Here is a 23,518-nt window from a genome sequence, read left to right on the forward strand (position 1 = left end):
TACATGGAACAGCTTTAAGAGTGGAAGCCTCAGCTGATTTATCCCATTAGACTATGAAGGGGATGGGGCTCCATGTCTGATGAGCTGCGCCCTTGCTTCCCAGTCTTCCATTTAGACATCTTGCTGCCACTTAGTTTTATAGCAGGAGCTGAAAAGGGAAATCAAGGAGCTGCTTCTGTCCCTGCACCGAGTGAAGAAATCCGGGGATGCCACAAGCCACTTACCGTAGAGACAAGATGCAGCTCAGGAGTCTTTGCTAACTGGGACTGTTTCTGTCCCAAAGCATCAACAAGTTGAGAGCAATCTGCTCCTCAGATAACTGTTTTAAAAATCATTTTAGCGCTTGAATACATTTCTGCTGAAAACTTTTCTTATTTTCTTTTTTTTAAATTGATTTATTTATTTGAAAGCCAGGATTACAGGGAGAGAGGGAGAGAGAATCTTCAGTCTGATTGTTTGCTCCCCAAATGCTGCAGTTGTAATTCAGGAAGCTAGGAGCTTTATCCAGGTCTCCCATGTGGGTTCAGGGGCCCAGCGCTTGGGCCATCCTCGCCTGCTTTCCCAGGCTCATTAGCAGGGAGCTGGATCAGACGTGGAGCAGCCGGGACTCAATCCAGCACCCACTTGGGATGCCGTGGCTACAGACAGTGGCTTAACCCACCACACCACAACCCTGGGTCCTAACTTATTTTCTAGGTGGGGTATGTGGACTATAATCCAGTGTTACATTTTTCAGGAAATCATATTTTTTCTGATACACTTTTCCATTTTAATGTAACATTAATACAAAGAGATCAGATTCAGCATAGTTCATAGATACAATTCTTTTTTTTCTTTTTTCTTTTCTTTTTTTTTTTTTTTTTTGACAGGCAGAGTGGACAGTGAAAGAGACAGAGAGAAAGGTCTTCCTTTTCCTTTGGTTCACTCCCCAATGGCCGCTGCGGCCCGCATACCGCACTGATCTGAAGGCAGGAGCCAGGTGCTTCTCCTGGTCTCCCATGCGGGTGCAGGGCCCAAGGACAACTTGGGCCATCCTCCACTGCACTCCCAGGCCACAGCAGAGAGCTGGACTGGAAGAGGAGCGACCAGGACAGAATCCGGTGCCCCGACCAGGACTAGAACCCAGTGTGTCGGTGCCGCAGGTGAAGGATTTAGCCTATTGAGCCACGGTGCCGGCCCATAGACATGATTCTAATATGACACTCCCTTCCTCTCTCTGTCCCTTTCTCCCTCCCCCTCCCTCCCTCCCTCCCTTCCTTCCTTCCTCTCTCCCTCCCTTTTGCTTCTTCCTTCCTTCTTTTCTAGTTTTTGAAATAACAGATTTGTAAGTAACATTACCGTCAAGGCTTAATTCTCCACTAAGAGATCAACAAATAAAAAGACCCCACCCAGTTCAGCTGGAATAAAGGCAAGGGCTATAAATAATCACATGGAAAGATGACTAGTTCACCCATATACAGCAAATTTTAAAATAATCACAGGTCACTACAACTATCGCAGTAGAACATTGTTAACCATTTTTTTGACAAAAATGTAAAGCAAAGTTTGACAAAAAATATTTGCAGCAATGCTGATATACACAGGCATTTCTTTTTGGCTTTTGGTTTTTACTTTTTTGTTTTATTTTTTAATTTTACCTCCCACATATAAGGGGGCACATGTGGTGAAATTATATTTAATGTGAAGGTATTACTAATATTATTTTCTAACAACTAAATTATACTTTTTAACTTTTATGATTCCTAATGAATCATTTCCCCACTGTATCATATTGAAGGACATGTAAGAGTTTTCAAAATAAAAACAGCTTTTTCCCAATGTTTTTGAATGTGACCATTCCTGTGACAATTCTGCTAACTGTCCTAATGATTTATATTATTCCTACTTATAAAGACATTTTAAACTACAGAAACTATAAAGAATAATAAACATCTCAGTTTCCATTCTCCATATACTTATTTGCAATATTTGCTTCCACTTTCATTTTTCTCTGAGAAATAAAATATTGTACATAGAGTCAGAGGTTCTGTGGGCGTGAATCTGACATTCTTTCTATTCCTTTTTACATAAATACCAGGGTCCTTAAACATTGTAGAAAATGGAATTAAAAGACAAGTTTATTTCCATGCAAAAAATATGGAAATCCACGCATGTGAGGGGTCTCCATCATGAAAAAATGCATATTATGAAAAAATACATAGATTAAAATATTTACACCAAAACAAACCTTTAAATCCCTTTTCCACAGACTTGTTCAAGTACCTTTAAATGTGTGGACTTATAAACAGCATAGTCTCTCTTTATTGATAGAAATGAAGTCATACATCCTGGTTCTGTATAACTTGCTCTTTACATTCACTATTATTTCTTTAATAGCAGTCCCTGGAAGTGTGTGTATCTGGGGCGAGGAAATTCATTCCTTCTCATGGAAACCCTGAATCCGCAGAATGGGAATTTAAGAGCTGGAATTTCCCCCAGAGGACTGCTTGAAGCAAGATCAGTAAGATAAGAATTGTTAAGTGTCAAAGCAGGGTGCAAAATACGCACCCCACTGCTGGGATTGCAATGCCTCTAGTTACTCCACCACGACTAACGTAGAAGCTCCCTATCTAGAGAGACTGAGACAGTGAAGACCGAATTCTGTTCACTGTGCTCGCTCTTGAGAAACTAATAGCCTAAATATTAAGAAAAATGCACATCTACAGTATGAATTAGTCCTGGGCTGTTCTTTAAGTGGCAAAATCTTATTGAATCCATTTTTTTATATTTTAAAATGTCCTGTTGGATAGCACGTTTTTACCTGGGTTGTATACTTTTTAATCATAGGTAGGTGAGAAACCTGTGAAATACAACTTCAGAATCTTCAATAGCTTAACTATCCTGACGTGATTTTTCCCTAGCACCTTTTTCTTAAACATGTTTCTGCCCACACTATCTATCAAGTTTCATGTTAGCAAAATATCCCTGAAATGAGAGAGCTCTGAAAAATCCATTAATGAGATTGTAAGTATAGGCATTCTTCTTCATGTGGGTGTATTAATAGCTAATCATTCCCTCTAGCTAGAATATTAAATATATGGAATATTAAGCCAACAACGAAATGATTGCATTCACAATTTTATGTAATAGTCAAAGTCATATATAATTTACTTTGATTCTTTTGTTGGGTAGTACTGACTTTTATATTTCAATCATTTTCAGATTTATACTGTGACTTAGAAAGTATGCACATGTGGACATATATATTTTTATCATCCATGACTTATATTGCATTAAAAGCTAATTAAAGGTTGGTTGTTTACTAACCTTAAGTCAAGTACAATATAGATGTTTACTATGGATGATCATAATAGCTAATGTTTATTCATTGCTTGTAGGATAAGCATGGTCCTCATTTCTTTTCATACAGTGCTTCTCCTTGTCTCTAAAACTCTGCCCAGAAGATACCACTGGTCCTATTTTACATTTAGAAAACTGAGACTTGCGATATTAAGCAACTGACCCAGTGGGATGCAACTGGTATGCGACAGAGACTAGTTATAAACCCACAGCTGTCAGACTCTAAAGCCAGTGCCCTTTCTAGCACAGTCCGTGCATCCTTAGGAACGTGTGAAGACTTAACAAACTGGTTCTGCCTGGGAGACGCACTTTCAGTCATGTCCGCTGCTTCCCTCAATGTTCAATACTCCTGGAACTGTCAGTAATATTTAAAGTTATTGAATGTGTTTATGGGTAAATAAATGTCTGGGCCAGCACCGTGGCTTTGGCTAGTCCTCTGCCTGCGGCACCGTAATCCCATATGGGCACCGGGTTCTAGTCCTAGTTGCTCCTCTTCCAGGCCAGCTCTCTGCTGTGGCCCGGGAAGGCAGTGGAGGATGGCCCAAGTGCTTGGGTCCCTGCACCCGCATGGGAGACCGGGAGGAAGTACCCAGGTCCTGGCTTCGAATTGGCGCAGTGCCGGTAGTAGCAGCCATTAGGGGAGTGAACCAACGGAAAGAAGACCTTTGTCTCTGTCTCTCTCTCACTGTCTATAACTCTCTCTCTGTCTGTCTCTCTCACTGTCTAACTCTGCCTGGCCAAAAAAAAAAAAAAAAAAAATCTGAATATATACCATAGAAAAAATCAAATCATCTTGATAAGCTGAGAAGAGGAATTAGAAAGAGGAATGCTCTAGTACATACAGTTTTAAAAATCTACAAAATTGCGAACACCCTGTTGGGACCTTACCTTTTCCCAACCAACAGAAGCGAGTCCCTCCATTAAGATGCACCTGAAGAAAGAAATGCGGTCATGGCCCCATAACAATGTTTCAGTCAGTGACCGATCATGTATACAAATGGTGGTCTCGGGCACTTAAAAGGAAGCTGAGAGATTCCTGTTGCCTGGTGGTGCTGTAGCTGTCTTAGCTTGTGTAAGCGCAGTCCATCGTGCCCACATAATAACACAGTCTCCACTGAATACAGCCTTTCTCTGATTGTGTGACTGTGTAGCTCCAGGTATGTATCCAAGAGATGGCAGTCAAAACGCACTGTATGTTTATGTTTTCTGCTTGGCATTGAAGGCCCTGGTCCATGTCTCCTCCTCATTTGTTCCCATCAGGACCTGGGACATTCTTGTTTTTCATACACTGGGAAATTGATCAATAGTTAATGACTGGGAAGAAGTGGGAGTTGCATTTGTAAAGTTTGACCCCTAAAAGATCGGTGTGATTCTGGAAGCACTCCATAAGAGGTGACGGGTAGGCAGATACTGGGGGATCCACTGTGAGTACCAAAATCTCAATTGCATTTCTCATGTGGGAAATAGCCAGTCCCAGAGACCTCTGTAAGAACTGGAGGGATTTTTGTTCTTGTCTACTTTTTATATCTCCTCTAGAATCTGATATCCTGTCTTGCACAGACTGGGTAGTGATCGCTAAATCGAGTCATACTTTATTGTCTTTAAAATTCCCAAAGATAATCCTCCTGCTTTTTTTTTCTCTGTTTCAAAATGGTTTTATTTAGTTTTACATCATTGATGTGTTGAGTTTGGCTTCTGGAGAAATGAAAACAAGTTGTTACTCTAACAATGATGATGATGATGATCTTGGGCGGGTCCCTTGAACTGTGGGGACCTCACTGTTCTCACCTGTTCTGTTGCATTGTGTTTCTTGGGCTTGTTGGAGCAGAATAAGATCCCTGTAACCTGCAGGTACTCTTAAGTCCCAAAAGCTAAACAAAATTAAAAACTAAGTGCTTTCTTTCACTCCTGGCTTAAAAGAATTGGCTGAATCCCCTGGGCCGATTGAGCAGCTTAGTGAGGAGCTGGGTGATGTCTCTATGAGATACCCCAGTGATTGTTAAGATAGGGCAAGTTTGGAACATTTAATCACGGCAGTACGCGGCATATGGTTGCTGTGTAGTCCTAATTGCATTTTCATCTTGGATTCAGTTGCACCATTGTTACATAACACAGTGCTTCTGCCTTCCCTTCAAGGCTCTGCTTTTCACCTTTACATGTCCTGTGAATCCTTGGCTGTCTCCCGGCTGGGGACAGAGTTCTCCCATCTTCAGGTGTGGAGGCCGTCAGTGGCCGCAAGCATGACAGTAGTCTGAAAGGATTGTATTGTTTACTTTGAAACAGTGTCAGGGCCCGTACTGTGGCACAGTGGGGTAAAGCCCGGTCTGAAGCGCTGGCATCTCATATGGATGCCAGTTCTGGTCCCGGCTGCCCCTCTTCCAGCCTAGCTCTCTGCTATGGCCTGGGAAAGCAGTGGAAGATGGCCCAGGTCCTTGGGCCCCTGCACCCGTGTGGGAGACCCAGAGGAAGCTCCTGGCTCCTGGCTTCAGATTAGCGCAGCTCCAGCCATTGCAGCCATCTGGAGAGTGAACCAGCAGATGAAAGATCTCTCTCTTTTTCTCTACCTCTCTCTGTTACTCTTTCAAATAAATAAAATAAATGTTAAAAAAAAAAAGAAGTGTTCCTCACCTACCGTTGGGTACTTGGTAGGTACTCAACAAACGTTGCTTTTGTGCATTTCCTTTCATTTCTGATTTCCTTCTTTATTTCTGACACTAGAATATAGACCAGAATCTTGCTTCTCAGCAGGTGATGTGGGAACAGGTTGGAGCTCAGACCTCACCCCAGACCACCATCCGCATCTGTATTTTAGCAAGGTCTTCAGGGATTCCCATGATTATCCAGTTTGAAGAAGAGGGAATTAAGGTTAGAATTAAGCTTATAAGCTCACGCTGAGAAGAACCCTGTTACCTTGTTCACTGGTACCCAAAAACAAGCCCAAAGCTCATGACCTACGTTTAGCCATAGTTTTTTTTTTTTTTTTTTTTAATTTATTTGACATGTAGAGTTATAGACAGTGAGAGAGAGACAGAGAGAAAGGTCTTCCTTCCATTGGTTCACTCCCCAAATGGCCACCGTGGCCAGTGCTGTGCTGATCCAAAGCCAGGAGCCAGGTGCTTCTCCTGGTCTCCCATGCGGGTTTAGGGGCCCAAGCACCTGGGCCATCCTCCACTGCCCTCCCAGGCCACAGCAGAGAGCTGGACTGGAAGAGGGGCAGCCGGGACTAGAACCCGGTGCCCATATGGGATGCCGGAGCCGCAGGCAGAGGATTAACCAAGTAAGCCACAGTGCCGGCCCCAAGCCATAGTTCTTTATTCATAGGTGAATAACACACTTGGAGGAAGCACCACAATGCCTTGGATGGTTCTCTACTTTGGAGTGCATGATTTTACTGGGGCTGAGCAGCTGGTTTTTCTGAGTTAAGGGAGGAGGAGCTATGCTTATTTAAGTCCATGATAAGAGCTCATGCTCTATGTGTTCATGGTAATATCTGGAAGTAATTTTGCCGCCTCAAGCTTTGGTCTACACTTCTCCAGTGTATTACTTTATTTCCCTTATTTGCATGAGAAAATATGGAACTTTTCATATTGTTTTATACCTGAAAATAGATCCATTGCTCTTTTGGTAACGAACAGACTCATTTTGGTGTTGAAAGTATTTCCTTGCCATGTTTTAGTTTGCTATTGTAACTTTCCAAGGTAAAGGAGGAAGCTGTCAAATGTGTTCTGCTAATTGACTTACTAGTTTCTTTTTCATTTCAGTGTTGAAAGGTCAGAATTGAGACAAAACAACAACAACAACAACATATTCTTGTGCTAGCACTGACACTCTGGTGTAACTGGCAAGCTACCCTAGCCATATATCAAATAATCTAAATGAAATTTTGTGTATTTAGAAACCACATAGGTGGCATCGTAAATTTAGTGTGGTATCCTTAAGGAAGCCAATCGAATGTGTCCTTTGCCCATTACTAATTTGCCTCTGGACACCAACTCCCTCCCTCCTGTCTGGGGCTGCCTCATACTCCTGCTGCATCTACAGACAGAGGACTCTGGGAGGGGCTATCGGAGGGCAGCTTTAAACCTCAAGATGGGAGCTATTCATAAACCTTAAAACAAGAATCCAGTTTTCAATATATAGAAGAGGAACAGCAGGAGAACATTTGCCAACTACCAAAGCACTTAAAATCATATCAGCTCTCCAATTTTCCAAAGCGTAACAATCTCTCTAGGGAAGTCCCTGGGTCCCTTCCTCCAAGAGTCTGAATGACTCAGTCGCTTTAAGGGGGAAACCTAAGACATTGTCATGGGAACAAGCTGATGAAGGTGGTTTAGTGGACCATACTTTGCGAATTACTTGTTGAAATTGTGTGGAATTTATCTATATTAAGGCTTACCCAAAAAGTGATGACTCTTACTTCAAAACTTTGAAGGACTAAGTGAGCAAATAACCTACCTACTTTCCCAACATTTCAGACAAAAATTACCTCACTGTCAATATGCAAATGCTTTGTTCATGGGTTACTCAAAGATGCGTTTTATTATTTTTCTACTTAAAGTCTAATAAACCACTTGGTCAAGGTTATCAGATGGCTGAGACCAAGAGCTCAGTGGCAGCTCTGATGGACAGAGGTTACATTTCCCTATAGCCTGAGGTGGGTTAAGGAAAACTGGCGGGAGGCTTGGGGGTGGTGGCCATCTGAGTAGGTAGATGAGGTCATTGTCACAGGGATGTGAGTAGCTCCTACTGCGTCTGTAGCTCCTCAATGGCTGTGGGTTCTGTAAGAACTCACTGATTAGAGACGGGGCCTTGTGTGGAATTAACTAAGACTTAAGTACAAATAGACTTTGCCCAAAGCAGTTATCAGGGAGCCCACTTCCTATACCCAGAACAAAGGCCTACGTAAGTAAATTAGTAGAATGCTGACTTACTGTGTGTTATCGGTTTCCTAGGACTGCCCCATCAACTATCCCAGGCTGAGAGGCTTAACTCACAGAAACGTGTTGTCTCATAGTTGTGAGGCTGGAAGTCAAGATCAGGGTTGGCAGGGCCATGTTTCCTGTGAAGGCACTGGGGAAGGGTCTGTTCCAGTCCCTTCTCTTAGCTTCCTTTAGTTTGCAGCAGCGTAGCTCCAGCCTTTGGGTGGTGATCACCCTTTGTGTACCTATTTGTGTCCAACTTCCCATTTCATAAGCTCACCAGTCACACTGATCAGGGGCCCACCCTCCTCCAACATGACCTCAGTTTAACTAATCACATCCACAACACCCCTATTTCCAAGTTGGATCATATTCCAAGGTACCAGGGATTCGGACTTCAACTTTTGGGTTTTGGTGGGACACAGTTTGGCCCATAGCAAAGTTTGTCTGCCAAGGTAGGTCCAAAGGTCCAGTACTAGCAAGCATGCAGTTGGCAGCTGGGAGGGAAGAGTCTGGCGTTATCTGAGCAGGCTTTGTGCTGTCACACGGAAGCAAGGCTTGGGACAGAGTAGTGAGAAGCTGTGATGCCTGGGTTAAGGTTGCATGACATGTGCAGCTGTTGCCTCCAGATGTATATGAAGAGGTGGACTTAGCAGTGTCCCAACAGGTTTGAGACATCTTAATGTGGCTGGTGGTATCTGATGGTGGCTTAATTCCTACTTAGATCTCCCACAGCCTCATCCAGGTGGGAAAAGGAGAAAGGGTGGCTTACTCCCTCTCTATCTGGGGAATCCAAGTTAAATTGTAATTTCAGATGACAAACAATAAATACTGTTTTATCTAAGTATTTCTAAAATATTGCAAAGGAAATGTTTATACTGAAAAAATGCTTACCTGGAATTCAAATTTCTATATTTTGTCCTTTACATTGACCTTGCTCAATATCACATTGTTTATGCCTCCCTCAGCTGCCAAGGGAGAATTTAAGCCCGGTGCTGTAGGTTGTGTTTCCAGATGTTTCTTGGTGGCTTGAGGAATGCTGTATTAGGGACGGAGATGAGCTCACCTGGGGCCCCATCTGCTCCCCAACTCCCAACAGCCAAAGAGGTAACACTGAAGGTGTTAGTCAAATGCTTATTTTGATTTAGCATATTTTTAATCCCAAATTTCATAGAATTGTGATCCCTGGGCCTCAAGAGAAGATAGGATGATAAGGGGGTTTTCCTCCTGGCAGCCATGGTTAAGCCACTTTGCCCACATTTAGGCAGCTAAGGCTAAGTTTATTCTTTTGCATTCTTTTGTTCTATCTGGCTATATGCAACAGTGTTGGTTTGATGAACTTGAGAATGGCATCTGTATATTCATGATAAAAGTCATCATCAGGGCCGGCGCCGCGGCTCACTAGGCTAATCCTCCGTCTGCGGCACCAGCACCCCAGGTTCTAGTCCCGGTTGGGGTGCCGGATTCTGTCCCGGTTGCTCCTCTTCCAGGCCAACTCTCTGCTATGGCCCGAGAGTGCAGTGGAGGATGGCCCAAGTGCTTGGGGCCTGAACCCGCATGGGAGACCAGGAGAAGCACCTGGCACCTGGCTCCTGGCTTTGGATCAGTGCGGTGCGCCAGCCACAGCGCGCCGGCTGCGGCAGCCATTGGAGGGTGAACCAAGGGCAAAAAAAAAAGGAAGACCTTTCTCTCTGTCTCTCTCTCTCACTGTCCACTCTGCCTGTCAAAAAAAAAAAAAAACGTCATCATCAGATAAATGGTTGCAGAACAGAACAGAAAAAGGGTTAAGTGAGGTGATTTCTTTTTCACCAGAGAAAATTATTTCAATATAATCAAAAATCACTTTCCAGGGAGACAAATGGTTGCATAACCATTATTTTGCATTCTAGACTTTTTAACTTCCATATTCCTGGATACATGCAATGCTATTCTTCTCTCATTGTCCAGTGTGGTAATATGACTATTTCACATATGTAAACAAGTTTACAATAATTTTTTAGCCTTCATGGTATTCTACATTTTTATATTTTCATCTGAGGTCTGTGCTTCAACGAACTTAGTTTTTATTAGTGGGCAGTAATTCAAGCGCCTCAGAAGAGTTTTGGCTGCAGACTGGGAGGGCGTTTTCCCTGAATAAGAGTGTTGTTTCTTAGGAGACAAATGTTATGAAACTTAATGGGAAGTGCTTAACCCAGAAGAGTCTTGCTGGCAATTTTTGTTTTGCAGGGAAGTGAGCTAATGTTTAGAATCAGCTCTGAGAACTCCTCACACTTGAGTTTGGTGAGGAAAGTAAGACCCTAGGGACCCAAATGCATCATTCTTTAATCAAAGATGATGTCATTAAATTAGAGGCATGAGAGCAAAACAGCTCATGCCAAAACTTGGGAAGCTTTGCTACTGATGCCTTTTAGTATTCAGTGTATCCCAAGACACAGAAAGATTTTTCCATTAGTGCAAATTCCTGGCCATACATTTCTCTTTTCCATCAACATGGAATGGAGTTCTTGGGTAGTAGACCCAAGCACTCAGCTATCAAGAGCTCTTTGCTACAGAATCTGACTTCTTCTTTGTTTTCTTTTTTTTTTTTTAATTTTTGACAGGCAGAGTGGACAGTGAGAGAGAGACAGAGAGAAAGGTCTTCCTTTTGCCGTTGATTCACCCTCCAATGGCCGCCACGGTAGCGCGCTGCGGCCGGCGCACCGCGCTGTTCCGATGGCAGGAGCCAGGTGCTTCTCCTGGTCTCCCATGGGGTGCAGAGCCCAAACACTTGGGCCATCCTCCACTGCACTCCCTGGCCACAGCAGAGAGCTGGCCTGGAAGAGGGGCAACCGGGACAGGATCGGTGCCCCGACCGGGACTAGAACCCGGTGTGCCGGCGCCGCAAGGCGGAGGATTAGCCTGTTGAGCCATGGCGCCGGCTTCCTTTGTTTTCTGCAAGGAGGAAGATGGCATGGTCCTCCCTGTCTAAATCTTCTGTCTCCCTGGTGGTGAATCAAATTTCCGAGCTTGGTTAGTCATTGTAGGTTGTAATCAACTGTTGCCGTTGATTTCTCAACAATGTTGCAGTGGATTCGTTTCTGAGAGAAGCAGCGTGGTGGGGGCAAGAGGTGCGGAGTCACCACACAGACCCTGGGAGTCCGGTGAAAGCAGGCTTGAGGCGAGCAACCCGCAGACTCGTTTATTACAGTTGGAACTACATCTTAGATAGCCAAGACCAGCCAATCTGGTCAAGGGGCGGTCTATGCCCCAACCAATCACAGCCTGTTGCCAGGCAGGCTCCGTTGCCAGGTGGGTTTCAAAGCCATTCCTGAGTAACTGACACTCGTTTGCCAGTGGCCACCTTGGCATGGCCTTCTCATTCCACCACAATCAATCCTCTTCATTTGGAACCTGTAGTTATTCAACATGCAGCCACAGAATACCCATGGCTTCCGATCTTCAGATCATCCTATCTACTTCTTAGATTTCTCATTTCTACTATTTCTTTGGTGGTATTTTAGTGGCTTAGCTAAGTGGAAAATTAGCATGTGTTTGGGCATTGGTGGATCCTTACTTGTGACAATGATTTATCCATTTTAGTAGCTTCCCAACTTCCCTCTGGGGAGACAAGTGGCATTTTGACTACATTCTGTAATAACATTTATCATGATTGTTTGGTATTCTCAGCACAACAGTGGGCATAAATTCTTTATGAAATTAATCTCACTGACAAATTGTCTTTATAAATTCTCTGTCTCCTTTCCTGGATTGCAAATTCTAGCAAATATTAAGTCCAAATAATTTCTTCTTGTACAAATCTCATATAAACCATATGTGATACTTTTTGCTTTGTCATCTTTAGTTTACAGCAGCAATTATAACTAATGACAGGCAAAGATTAAAAGCACATCAGTATCTTACTCGCATTCTGACTTCTAAATCTCTTTTTTCAAAGCAACAAATTATATTCCTTTGTCAAATGTGTTAGAGAGAAAAGGCAATTATACTGTAGTTATGTTAGTCAGTTTGTGGTATTCAAGCACAAGTATGATAAGCTCCCCGTACTTAACATATTTTAAATGGAATCATTATCAGAAAGCTTCCTTTGAATATATTATCTGACTTAATAACTTTTCTGATTAATATCTTATTACATGCAGCAGCAAATTTATGAGTTCTCTAAAAAGTGAGAGCCAAGTCTTAATCTGTGTTTGTTTATCCATTCCCTGGCAAAGTTGAGGACATTTCAAAATGGTGAGTGGGTGAGTAGATGGATGTTTGGTTGGAAAAGAGAGGTGCAGGGTAGGAGAAATGAGAAGATAAAGTGGGTGTGTATAATGTTTGGTCTCCAAATTCATTTTCCTTAGAGATAATGATGTAAATACCTTATCTGGGTATCATACTTCTAAAATGCCACCACTTTTAGCTTCATAGAATTAACCTTTGAGTGTTATTCAAAAGATAGGAAGGCACAATGATAATGACCTTTTATTTCCTTTAGTCTTTAAAACTTGGATTAAGTTATTGTCGAGTCAGAAAGAACCACTAGCTCTGGTTTAAAAGGGCACTGTCACTAAAGTTCCTCATAGTCATTAGTGCAGAGAAGTTTAAGTAGTGGTCAGGTAGTCTGGATAGGTCAGATGCTACTACTAAGGAGCTTAGGAAGCTAAATCCTCTACACAGGACTTGACTTTCATAGGGGAAATTTGCCACGCCAGGGAGAAACCTCCAACCAGGGGAGCAGTGTGAGCCCATGTCACATGGCTGGGTAGCACCCCATGGACCATTAACCAAGCTTGTGTGAGGCCCCAAGAAGAACAGCTGTCAGAGGCCACCATGCTGTCAGCTCACAGGTCATTTTGCGGCCATGTCAGACAACCTTTCTGCAGAATGAAAATACCTCTCTGGTTAGTGCCAGTTGATGTTGATGTTGAATGTTCTATTCATCTCACACACTTAAAGATCAGAATGTTAAGGGATTCCCCAACGAGAGGGATGTGATGTGCAAGTTGACCTGTGCTTCCTCGAGGCAGATCCACAGAAGACACGTTGGTCCGATCTGTGCCCCTTTACACCTGCAGACAGCATCACGAGGGCCATGATGTCATGCTGCTGCCGAGCTGTTCTTGAGACCTTGGAAATCCAATCCAGTCTTGAAAACTGCATATGAACCAAACACTGTGAAAATGAATCCACCGCAAGACTTAAACACTTCGTAAATTTGAATTCTCGTAGCCTAACGGGGCATATTTCAGGTTGAAACTGTAATCATGTTGGCAGATGATGCACCGAGTGAAACAGAAACTGTCATCCATGGCAACACCAGCGGTGTTCAATGACATCATCTACAGGCCTGTTATACTGTAGGAAAAATAAGTAACACTCAAGGTTATGGGGGTCTCCTCGATTCATTCATTTTACATCTGTAGAGTGGCGCATGTCTGATGCTGTTCTGGATGCATGCAGGGTGAACCCAGTAGACACAAATCACTCCTTTCAGAGAGCTTACCTTCCAGCAGGAATGCCTTTTGAAACACTATGTTAGATGTCAGCTGGTAGCATGAAGATAGACTTCCCTGTACTTCAGACCCGTTGGATAACCGTCATCAGATTAGGGTTCCAGCAAAGGAGAGTCAGTCACAGCCCTGGTCCCTGGGAACTTGCAGTCCAGCAGGACGAACAGATAGGTGTGGATGAGAGTTAAAAAGCAATGGACCAACGCAGAGTGGAGTGTAACTGTGGAGAGAGCAGGGATCGGGGAGAAGGGTTGTGGAAGCAGGTGTGGTTGGAAGGGATTCTCCTAGGAAGTGGCCCTCGTTGGTGAACTCCCAGTCATTCCTTGTTTTTTATTTTATATGTATTAAACTTTTTTATTTTTATCTATTTGAAAGTCAGAGTTATACAGAGAGAGAAGGAGAGGCAGAGAGAGAGAGAGAGAGAGAGAGAGAGAGAGATCTTCCATCCGCTGGTTCACTCCCCAAATGGCTGCAATGGCCAAAGCTGCACCGATCTGAAGCCAGGAGCCAGGAGCTTCCTTCTGGTCTTCTGTCACAGGTGCAGGGGCCCAAGGAGTTGGGCCATCTTCTACTGCTTTCCCAGGCCATAGCAAAGACCTGGATTGGAAGTGGAGCAGCAGGGACTTGAACCAGCACCCATATGGGATGCCAACACTGCAGGTGGCAGCTTTACCCACTACGCTAGTCCCTCCCAGTCATTCTTTAAAACACTCCAAGCTTGATCTTTTATGGTGAGAGTGGTGAGACAGAGATAATATTTACCCTTGTGCTCATATTCCTTTTTTCTTTAATCCTGGAACATTTTGCCATTTTTACATTAACAGAAAATGAATAGACTTGATCAATAGAGAGGCTATTAGCATAGTGAAGTAACACCCAAGATAAAAGTGAATCTAATAAAAACAGTTATTTCTCAGAACTCCATCTCTACAAGTTTTGAGGGGCTGTCAAATTGTGAAAATAGCTGTGAAAGCCGATACAGATTTCAAATTCGTTTAGTTGACCGAAGCTTTGTTCAAGGCTTCTATACGTCTTGTAAAGTGTATGTGTGGCTAATTAGCCTTTCAAGTGGATGTTTTTCAAGCTAGTAATAGCAATGAAGTTACAACATCTGTATTTGTGCCAATTTTCACAACTCCCTTGTGTGGTTGGTCCGTGGAATACCATTTTCTGGGAGGCATGTTCTCCGAGTTCATCCTCTCCCAATGCAAGCTTGCCTGACATTTCTGGAAATACAACCCTAGTAGCTAACATTTCCATGGTGTTTACTAAGTCCTTGACACTTAAAAGAGCTTTACAATTATTAACTCATTTCGTTCTCGTAGCCCAATGAGGCATGACCCATTAGTATCTCCATTTTACAGGAGAACGTTAAGACATAAAGAGGTTCAGCCACTTGCCCAGAGTTCCCACAATCAGAAAATGTCAGAGCTGGAATTACAATTCCGGCAGTCTGGCTACAGAGTGGAATTCTTAACCACCGTGGGACACTGTCTCTGAAAGAGAGTGAGCCCAAAGGATCGTGGATTATTTTCAGACCTTTAAGTATCAAAAACAACAATGTTACACATGTCAGATGTTTGGTTGTGCTCGCTCACTGAGTATAAATTCCAGATCCACTGAGAGCACCATAGTCTTTGATACCCATCTGACTACACAACGTGGACCCTGGCCCCCTTTCACAGGGATGGTGGCTGATTCGGGCCTCTCTAAGTTCTCTCCCTAAGTTCTGAGACACTGCACCAAGGCTGTGGCTTCTCTCTCCCCTCGAAGCTGTTTTCCGCTTCCGAAGGGCAAGCCCAGTGACTGAGAAGAGCCTCTGCATTCAGTCAAGTTTATTAACTAACTTTGTGCCAGGGCTTCTGGCTCTAACAGCAGGAGTGATAAGGATGTCCCACCTAGACAAAATATGGAGAGATGCGAGGCCAGCTTTTACGTACAGTATTTCCAAATGGCAATGAGTTATGTAAAGAAAGCAGCAGGTTGCTGTGGCAAGGAATGGCTGGTGGAGGACTTTCTGGATGGGAGGTCAGCCAAGGCTTCTCAGAGGAGGTGACTTGAACCCAGAGCTCCAGGAGAAGGAGTCAGTCAGCCACGTAGCCTGGGGAGGACGGTCCCAGGTGAAAATGAGCTCCGAGCAGACAAGTTTAGCGCATCCAGGAAACTCACACGAGGCTGGTGTGGCTGGTGTGTAGTGAGGGGAGAGGTGGCCAGGGAGGATTGTGCAGGGCTTTGTGAGGTGTGCTAAGGAGTCCTCAGTGCCTGGAGGTCCATGGAATGATTTTACCAGAGAGGGTGGCCTGGCCACTTCTGTGTTTGATGAGCACTTCAGCTGCTCCTCGGAGTCAGAATTGGAGACAAGCCAAAGCGAAAGAGGAGCATTGCTTAAATGCTCCTGCCCTCCCTTGGGTTAGGGGTGGGGCAGGCTTGGATTAGGGGTGGGTGATGGGTGTGAAATAAAAGAGGAAAGAATTCAGACGTCCTGAAAATGAGCTTGGGTCTGGCGCTGTGGCATAGTAGGCTAAGCCTCTGCCTGTGGCGCGGCATCCCGTATGAGCACCTGTTTGTGTCCTGGCTGCTCCACTTCAGTCCAGCTCTCTGCTGGGAGACCTGGAAGAAGCTCCTGGCTTCCAATCAGCCCAGCTTTGGCCATTGTGGCCATTTGGGGAGTGAACCAGCAGATGGAAGATCTTTCTCTGTGTAACTCTACCTCTCAAATAAATAAATAAAATCTTAGAAACCAATAAAGAAGGTGAACTTAAAGGGACTCTCAGATGGGAAAGGAAGAAGGAAGGGGCTCTGTGATGGAATGGGTTGTAAATTGGTAAATGCTGTGCTTGAGATGGAGCTCAGGGAGACATCAAAGTCAGAAACAAATGCAAGATCAGATCTGGACGCAGTAAGTCTGAGTTGCATGAGATATCCCAGGAGGAAGGTCAGGTTAGGAGGGGAGGGTAAGTGGGCCTGGCACCTGGAGAGTCCCAGCCTCCTGGAGTGGGGGTTACCTACCACTGTAGGAGTTGCTGTGCTCACACAGAGACAGTGTGGAGTTAGATGAGAAGGCGGCGAGAGATCACACCCCAGGAAAAGCCAGCGTTGAGAGAAGGAGCACAGTGCCCTCTGTTCTAGCCAAGTGACATTCTTCTTCCTCTGCTCCCGAGGCAAATAGCCAGGCCACCTGTCCTGCTTTTTTCCTGAGACAGTGCAAGGCAGAGGAACATGTAGGTGTCATAGGTGGAAGGAATTCATCCCACCGCTTCTTCCACTCTTGTCTCCCGTAGTCCCTGGCTCCCTTACCTGGACGTAGCTTCTGAGGACGCATTCTTGAACCTTCTCTCCCTGATATGGCCCATGACCAATGAGAACAAAATAAACAAATCCATCGTTTAGGAGGAAAAAAATGAGCTGAGAATATACCCAGGCAGTGTGTACGGAATACAAAGGAATGGAGAACAGGACAGCGTCACTCCTAATCTGAGGCAGGCAAAACAAAGCATCGCTACCCCTGTTTTAATCTATCAAAATGGTAAATGTTTTAACATTTGCATGCGGGCCACTGCAACAGTGTTGAAATTCCAGAGTGTTCCCGGAGACTCCTCATTCCACACTGGCAACATTAGCATGCTCAATTTCTCCCTAGTCTCTCCATGCTCAATTTCTCTCTGGCCTTCACACCTGCAGAGGAAAAGAAAAGGAAGGAGGCTGTGTGGAATGAGACAGGATTGGGAGCCAGGACGGAGTGGGGGTGGGGAGGGAGTCACATGGATCTCAGAGAGAGGAAACCTTGCTGGGTGGGCTGAGGGAAGGGTTGGTATCCCTGGGAAGCTTAATAGGGGCTGACTTCTGGTGCCATACAGGGCCAGATCAGTGCAGCGGGGTGATGGAAGGGAGGCAGACAGTATCAACAAGTGTTCCAACAGGCTACATGTTGAATTCAACTTGAACATTTTGAGAAATGCCAATAAATCATGCAGTGTCTTAACTTTTGGATGGGACATCTTAAAACGTGGGCCTCTGCAGACAGCGACTTGTCAGAACTGCCTGCTAACCTCGATTTGGGGTGGCTATCCGGGAAATTCTAAGTTATTATTAGTGGAAATGTAAATCTGTGAGAGGTTCGTAGAGGATCCGTGATTTGATGGATTCAGCTAAAAGGTGTGGGATGGAAGACAGCTTAAAAGAAGAAATGGAAAACATTTTGCTGTACAGTGAAGGAATGTATATTAGTCTTTGGAACAAGAAAAAAAATTTTATCATTAAATTATATATTTTCCTACCTTAGGGAATATCTTTCTTGCAACTTTTAGGACATGGAAAGTTACAAATCATTTCTGTGCTTTGTGAACTATATAAAGGCATATCTATGACTGTAATTATAAACCCCTGTTTTTTATGTATGATGAACAATGCCTTTATCCTAAAATAGTATCCAGCTAATTAGCTTAGTTAATGACACCAAAGAGATTTGATTAAAAGGCAAAAGCCCCACAAGTTATATAAGGTAACTAATTGGAAGCATAGAAAAATATCTTTTCCATGAGACCAATTCGGAATATGTGATTTACAAACACTTGATGTTAGACAATTGGAGAGCATTATCCTCAACTATGACCTCTCCTCCCCTTTTGATGTGAACAAAGTAAGGTGCCCTAAGGAGAATCGGAGAAATTGAACTCGCTGTGTCATTTCAGGTGTCTAATTTACTTTCTGATCCTTTTTATCTGAGAGGGAAGCATTAGCACAGGGGTTGGGAGCATGGGCTTTGGCCAGACAGAAATAGGAATCCCACTTCCACTGCTTCCTCGCTGAGGCAAGTTCTGCAACCTTTCTATCCTCAGTCTCTGCCTCTGTACTTGCAAGCTCATGAGAGTGGTTATTTCTCGGGCTTATCGTGGGAAATACATTAGACAGCATTTGTGCTGCGGTACTCTTGGCTGTTTCATCACTGGCATGCTCTGGGTTACAGGTAACAAAACAACTCAAATGAACTTAACCTTCAGTGGAAAGGTATTGTATTGGCTCATATAACTCAAAAGTCCAGACTTATCTTTGTGGTTTAATCAAGTTACAAGAATCTAGTGTATTTTTGTCCCTCCACTCATTCTTCCTCACTCTTTGCTGTATCTGGTGTTGACCTCCCTGTCACTACCCACGCACCCAGCTACAGACACGATTCCTCCATCTCACCGAGGAGGAAAAGTGAGCCTCTTTGCTCCAACATTCTCAATGGTGTCCCAAGATTCACCCAGATTAGAAGAGCTTAGGGGCTGGCATTGAGACACAGCAGGTTAAGCTGCTGCCTGTGACGCCGGCAGCATCTCATACTGTAGCCCTGGTTTGTTTATTTGAAAGTCAGAATTAGGAAGAGACAGAGATCTCCCATGTGCTGGTTCACTCCCCAAATGGCCACCATGGCCAGGGATGGGCCAGGCAGAAGCCAGGAGCCAGGAGCTTCTTTTGGGTCTCCCACATGGATGAGGGGGCCCAAGCACCTGGGCCATTTTCCACTGCTTTCCCCAGTGCCTTAGCAGGGAGCTGGAATGGAAGTGTAGCAGCTGGGACTTGAACCGGTGCTCATATGGGATGCTGGCGCTGCAGATGGTGGCTTAACCTCTGCTGCACAGCGCTGGCCCCCTCCACAAATGTCTTGCATTCCCCTGTGCATGTCACGACCATTATCGTTTTATCCAGGCATTGCAGAAAGCACTGTGTGGTTTCCAGGCATGAAGTTATCTAGGACCCCAGGTGGGTTTGGGGAACACTTAGCCCCAAAGCTCTCCTTTACAGCTGCTGTCAGGGGATGGGAGTTTGGCACAGTGGTAATGGTGCCTTCATCCTGTATTGGAGAGCCTGGGTTTGAGTCCTGCTCTTATCCTGCTTATGCACACACTGGGAAGCAGCTGCTTATGGTGCAATTGGTTGATCCCCTGCCACCCACTTGGGAGACTTGGATGAAGTTCTGAGCTCCTGATCTAGGCTTGGCCCAGCCCTGCTACAGCTGTTATGGGAATTTGGGGAGTGAACCAGTAGATGAGAGATCCCTCCGTCTGTTTCTCTTTCTCTCTCTCTCTCTCTCTCTCTCTCTCTCTCTCCACCTCTTTCAAATAAATAAATTTTTAAGAACAACAAAATTGATGCTGTAAGCAGAACAATTTTAGGGAGAAAAAGAAAGCTCACATGCCAAGATGAGCAGCATGTTACTGTAAAAGTGTGTACAAACCTCCCCACACTGAACATTCATTCCTGAGAAACATTTGACCATTTTAGAGGATCCATATAATGCTTTGTTATGATGTTACAAGGAAGTTTTAAAAAGTTAGAAGTCACACCTGATATTATATCTACTTGAGTTTGAGAAGTTGAGAAATCTTTTGCAAGTGGCACTGAAAAGACAAATTATTACTTGCTTATTTTGCTCTTGCAACCTGTTTGGAATACTTGAACCCCCTCAGTTAAGTGGACACTTTAAGCCAGGCAGGTTTATTATTATTTTTTTCATTGTATCTGCTTAGCTCCTGCGGTCAACACTTGACCACTTCTAAATGTTTACCCATAGTGGTTCCAGCTTCCACATTTATTAATCTAGTAGATTTTTACTTGTATGTGAAAACCCTCATCAAGTACTTTCCCTGGGGTAGCACTATTTACTGAATAAATGCACTGAACACTGCTCTTGGGATGGGGACATCAGAACTCCAAATCTCGCCCTCCCCCACACCGCATAGAGCATATTTCAAAAGGAAATAGAAATATATTTTTGATTTCTTATCTGTTCCTTTTAGTGCTATTCACGCTTCAGCCTGCAAGTGCTCTCACCCACTGTGAGTATGAATAATTGAGAAGGGCTCGCTTTTCCCACAGAAATCACACGCAGGGGGGTGGGGCGCATCACAGTTCATGGGCAAGGAGCTCTGGAGAGCTTTAGAATTGAGAAATCTCAACAATTACCCCTGAAAGTGACTTCTATCAAGTTTAAGTTCTTTTCCATGGTTAGATTGTCCTTGATTATTTACTTATTGTTCTTTATTTCAGAGGCAGAGAGGCAAGCAGAGGGAGAGAAAGAGGCAGGAACAGACAAACAGAGCTCCTGTCTATTGGTTCACTCCCCAAATACCCACAGCGGCTGGAGCAGGGCTGGAGCCAGAGCCTGGAGCTGGGAACGCAATCCAGGTCTCCCACGTGGGTAGCAGGAACCCAATTTTTTGAGCCATCACCACTTCCTCCCAGGGTTTGTATTAGTGAGAAGCTGGAGTTAAGAGCCAGAGCCAAGGACGGTTCTCTGATGTAGGCATCTTAACCAGTAGGCAAAATGCATATTCCTAGGCTGTGCTTTTCAGAGTATAAAACAGGGGAGCCGGTGCTATAGTGTATTAGGTAAAGCCGCCACCTGCAGTGCCAGCATCCCATATGGGCTCCTGTTCGATTCCTGGCTGCTCCACTTCTGATCCAGCTCTCTGCTATGGCCTGAGAAAGCAGTAGAAGCTGGCCCAAGTCTTGGAGCCCCTGCACTCATGTGGGAGACCAAAAAGAAGCTCCTGGCTCCTGGCTCCTGGCTCCTGGCTCTGGATTTGTATAGCTCCAGTCTTTGTGGCCAACTGGGGAGTAAACTAGAAGATGAAAGATCTGTCCCTCTCTTTCTCTCTCTCTCTCTCTCTCTCTCTCTCTCTCTCTGCCTTTTGTAACTCTGCCTCTCAAATAAATAAATAAATAAATCTTTAAAACAAAAGTACAAAACAGGATCTAAATTCATTTTTACCATAGGATGCTAATTGTTTCACATATCATAAAAACTGTCAGGCAAGTGCAATTTTTAATCCCCATTTTTAAGAGTGATAACATTAAGAGTTATGGACTTAAAGGAAAAGAAACATTTTCTAGAGCCTTCTTGGTCTTCTTTTGAAGGCAAGAAAGAAATATGGAAGTATTATAGATCCACCTCCTCTCTCTACTGATGAGGAATTGGAGATCAAAGAGGGTGAGCTACTGGCCTGAGGAACAAAGTTAGTTTGATGGAGAAATTGGAAGCAAAACTCAAGTTGTGTGACTTGTGCTAACGTGTGGCCCAGAATCATGACTTTAGCTGAATGTGTTTTCTTTCTCAGAGATCCTGGGAGCTGAAAAGTTTTCATCGGCAGTACTGGAGAATTATTTTGATTAAACATAATTAATGTACGTTATCCACTGTATACATCACCTCAGTTCTGTCATCTGGGAAATGGGGGAAGGACGGGGATAATGAGGAGGGTTGGATTAATTTATCTAATGTTATCATTAATATGCCTTCTATGTTGTTTGTCATTCTCATTAAGCATAATTTTTTCCCTATGAAACACTAGGCTATTTGTACAGTGGAGTTAGCTGTAGAGAAACTTTTTACAGATGAACTTTCAATTTTAGAATAGCTTTAGATTTATAGAACATCTGTGAAGATAGGCAATTTCCATACACCCCACACCTAATGTCCCCCGTCATTAATATCTCAGGTTAGGATGGTACATTGATCACAATAGATGAGCCCATATCGATACAGTAACTAAAGTCCATCGTTTTGTGTGGATCTCTTGGGCTTCCATACAGTCCTGTTTCTGCCCCAGGATCTCATCCGAGTCACCACCTGTCATCTGGATTTCACGTCTCCCTTGGCAAAGGTGCGAGAGTGTTCTAGAGTTTCCAAGCTTCTGATAACCTTGGAAGTGTCGGGCACTACCGCTCAGGCGTTTTAGCGAGTTTCATTGGATTTGGGTTTGTCAGGTGCTTTTCTCACGGTTAGCTAGGGGGATAGGTTTGGGGGAGGGAGACGGCAGAAATAGAAACTGTTCTCTTCACACCTTATCAAGGGTACGGCTGTGGACATGACCTTTCAGTGTTGCTGTTGACCTTGAACGGGGGATGAGCTGGTGTCTCTGAGGTTCCTCCAGTCACTCTTTCTCCCTGCTGTCCATCCTGTGCGCCCTGGAAGGCAATCACAACACTGAGGCCACACCTATGTGTGAGTGTGGGAAGGGGGTTCTACTCCACGTCCCCAGGAGGAGGATCTAGCGCAGTTACTTGGAGTTCTGCCCTGTAGTTTTGTCTATTCCCCTTCATTCACATGTTTTACTGATGGTCTTTCATTCAAATCCTAGGTTTCTTTCAGTATAGAATCCTGGAGATGTACTTTATATTTGGATTGATCAGCCAATGCTGTATTATTTATTTTGTGGTTTGAAAACTTTTTAACGTTTTCTTCCAGGGATTGCAAAGGCAGTGTATAATGTAATAAAAAAAATTCGTAGTCTTTCTGGAGTGCTGCTTTGTGCCAGACCTCATGGGCAGTTCCACGCTTGTGCTTTGGGTTGTACCTGTGAGGAATGACTTGCTATTTGCACAGCTGAGTGATTGAGATCCTGCGCCAGTCATGCTGCACACCTGTGGCCATGAGATTGTAAAGGGATAACAGACCCGGGCTTCCTTTTAAACTCGGATGTCAATGTGCACAGCGCTTGATTAGCTTTGCATGAAGGCATTTGTTGTATGAAAGCAAGTTTATGAGACTGTTCCATAGTGTCTTTAACAGAGTCATCACAGAGTAGAAACATCACAGAATGGTGGTATTTTAAGGTCTTTAAGTTACTGGAACAATTCATGATGCATGGCTCCTGAAAATGTGAAAATTTCCAGAAAGTAGGAAGACAGCAAAGTTACCCTTGATCTCATCACCCATATAATAATGCATGTTAGTGTGTGGTTGGATTTTCACCCAGCCTTTTGAATTTGTTTGTTTGT

The 23,518-nt window shown here is 44.0% G+C and overlaps 1 protein-coding gene across 5 annotated transcripts in view; it reads left to right on the forward strand.

Moving 5' to 3' along the window:
- The window catches only part of MCTP1 (multiple C2 and transmembrane domain containing 1), a 614,838-nt gene that overhangs the window by 235,163 nt on the left and 356,157 nt on the right, over positions 1-23,518 (forward strand). The window lies entirely within an intron of this gene.

The sequence above is a fragment of the Lepus europaeus genome, chromosome 15 (assembly GCF_033115175.1).
Source record: "Lepus europaeus isolate LE1 chromosome 15, mLepTim1.pri, whole genome shotgun sequence".
NCBI lineage: Eukaryota > Metazoa > Chordata > Mammalia > Lagomorpha > Leporidae > Lepus > Lepus europaeus.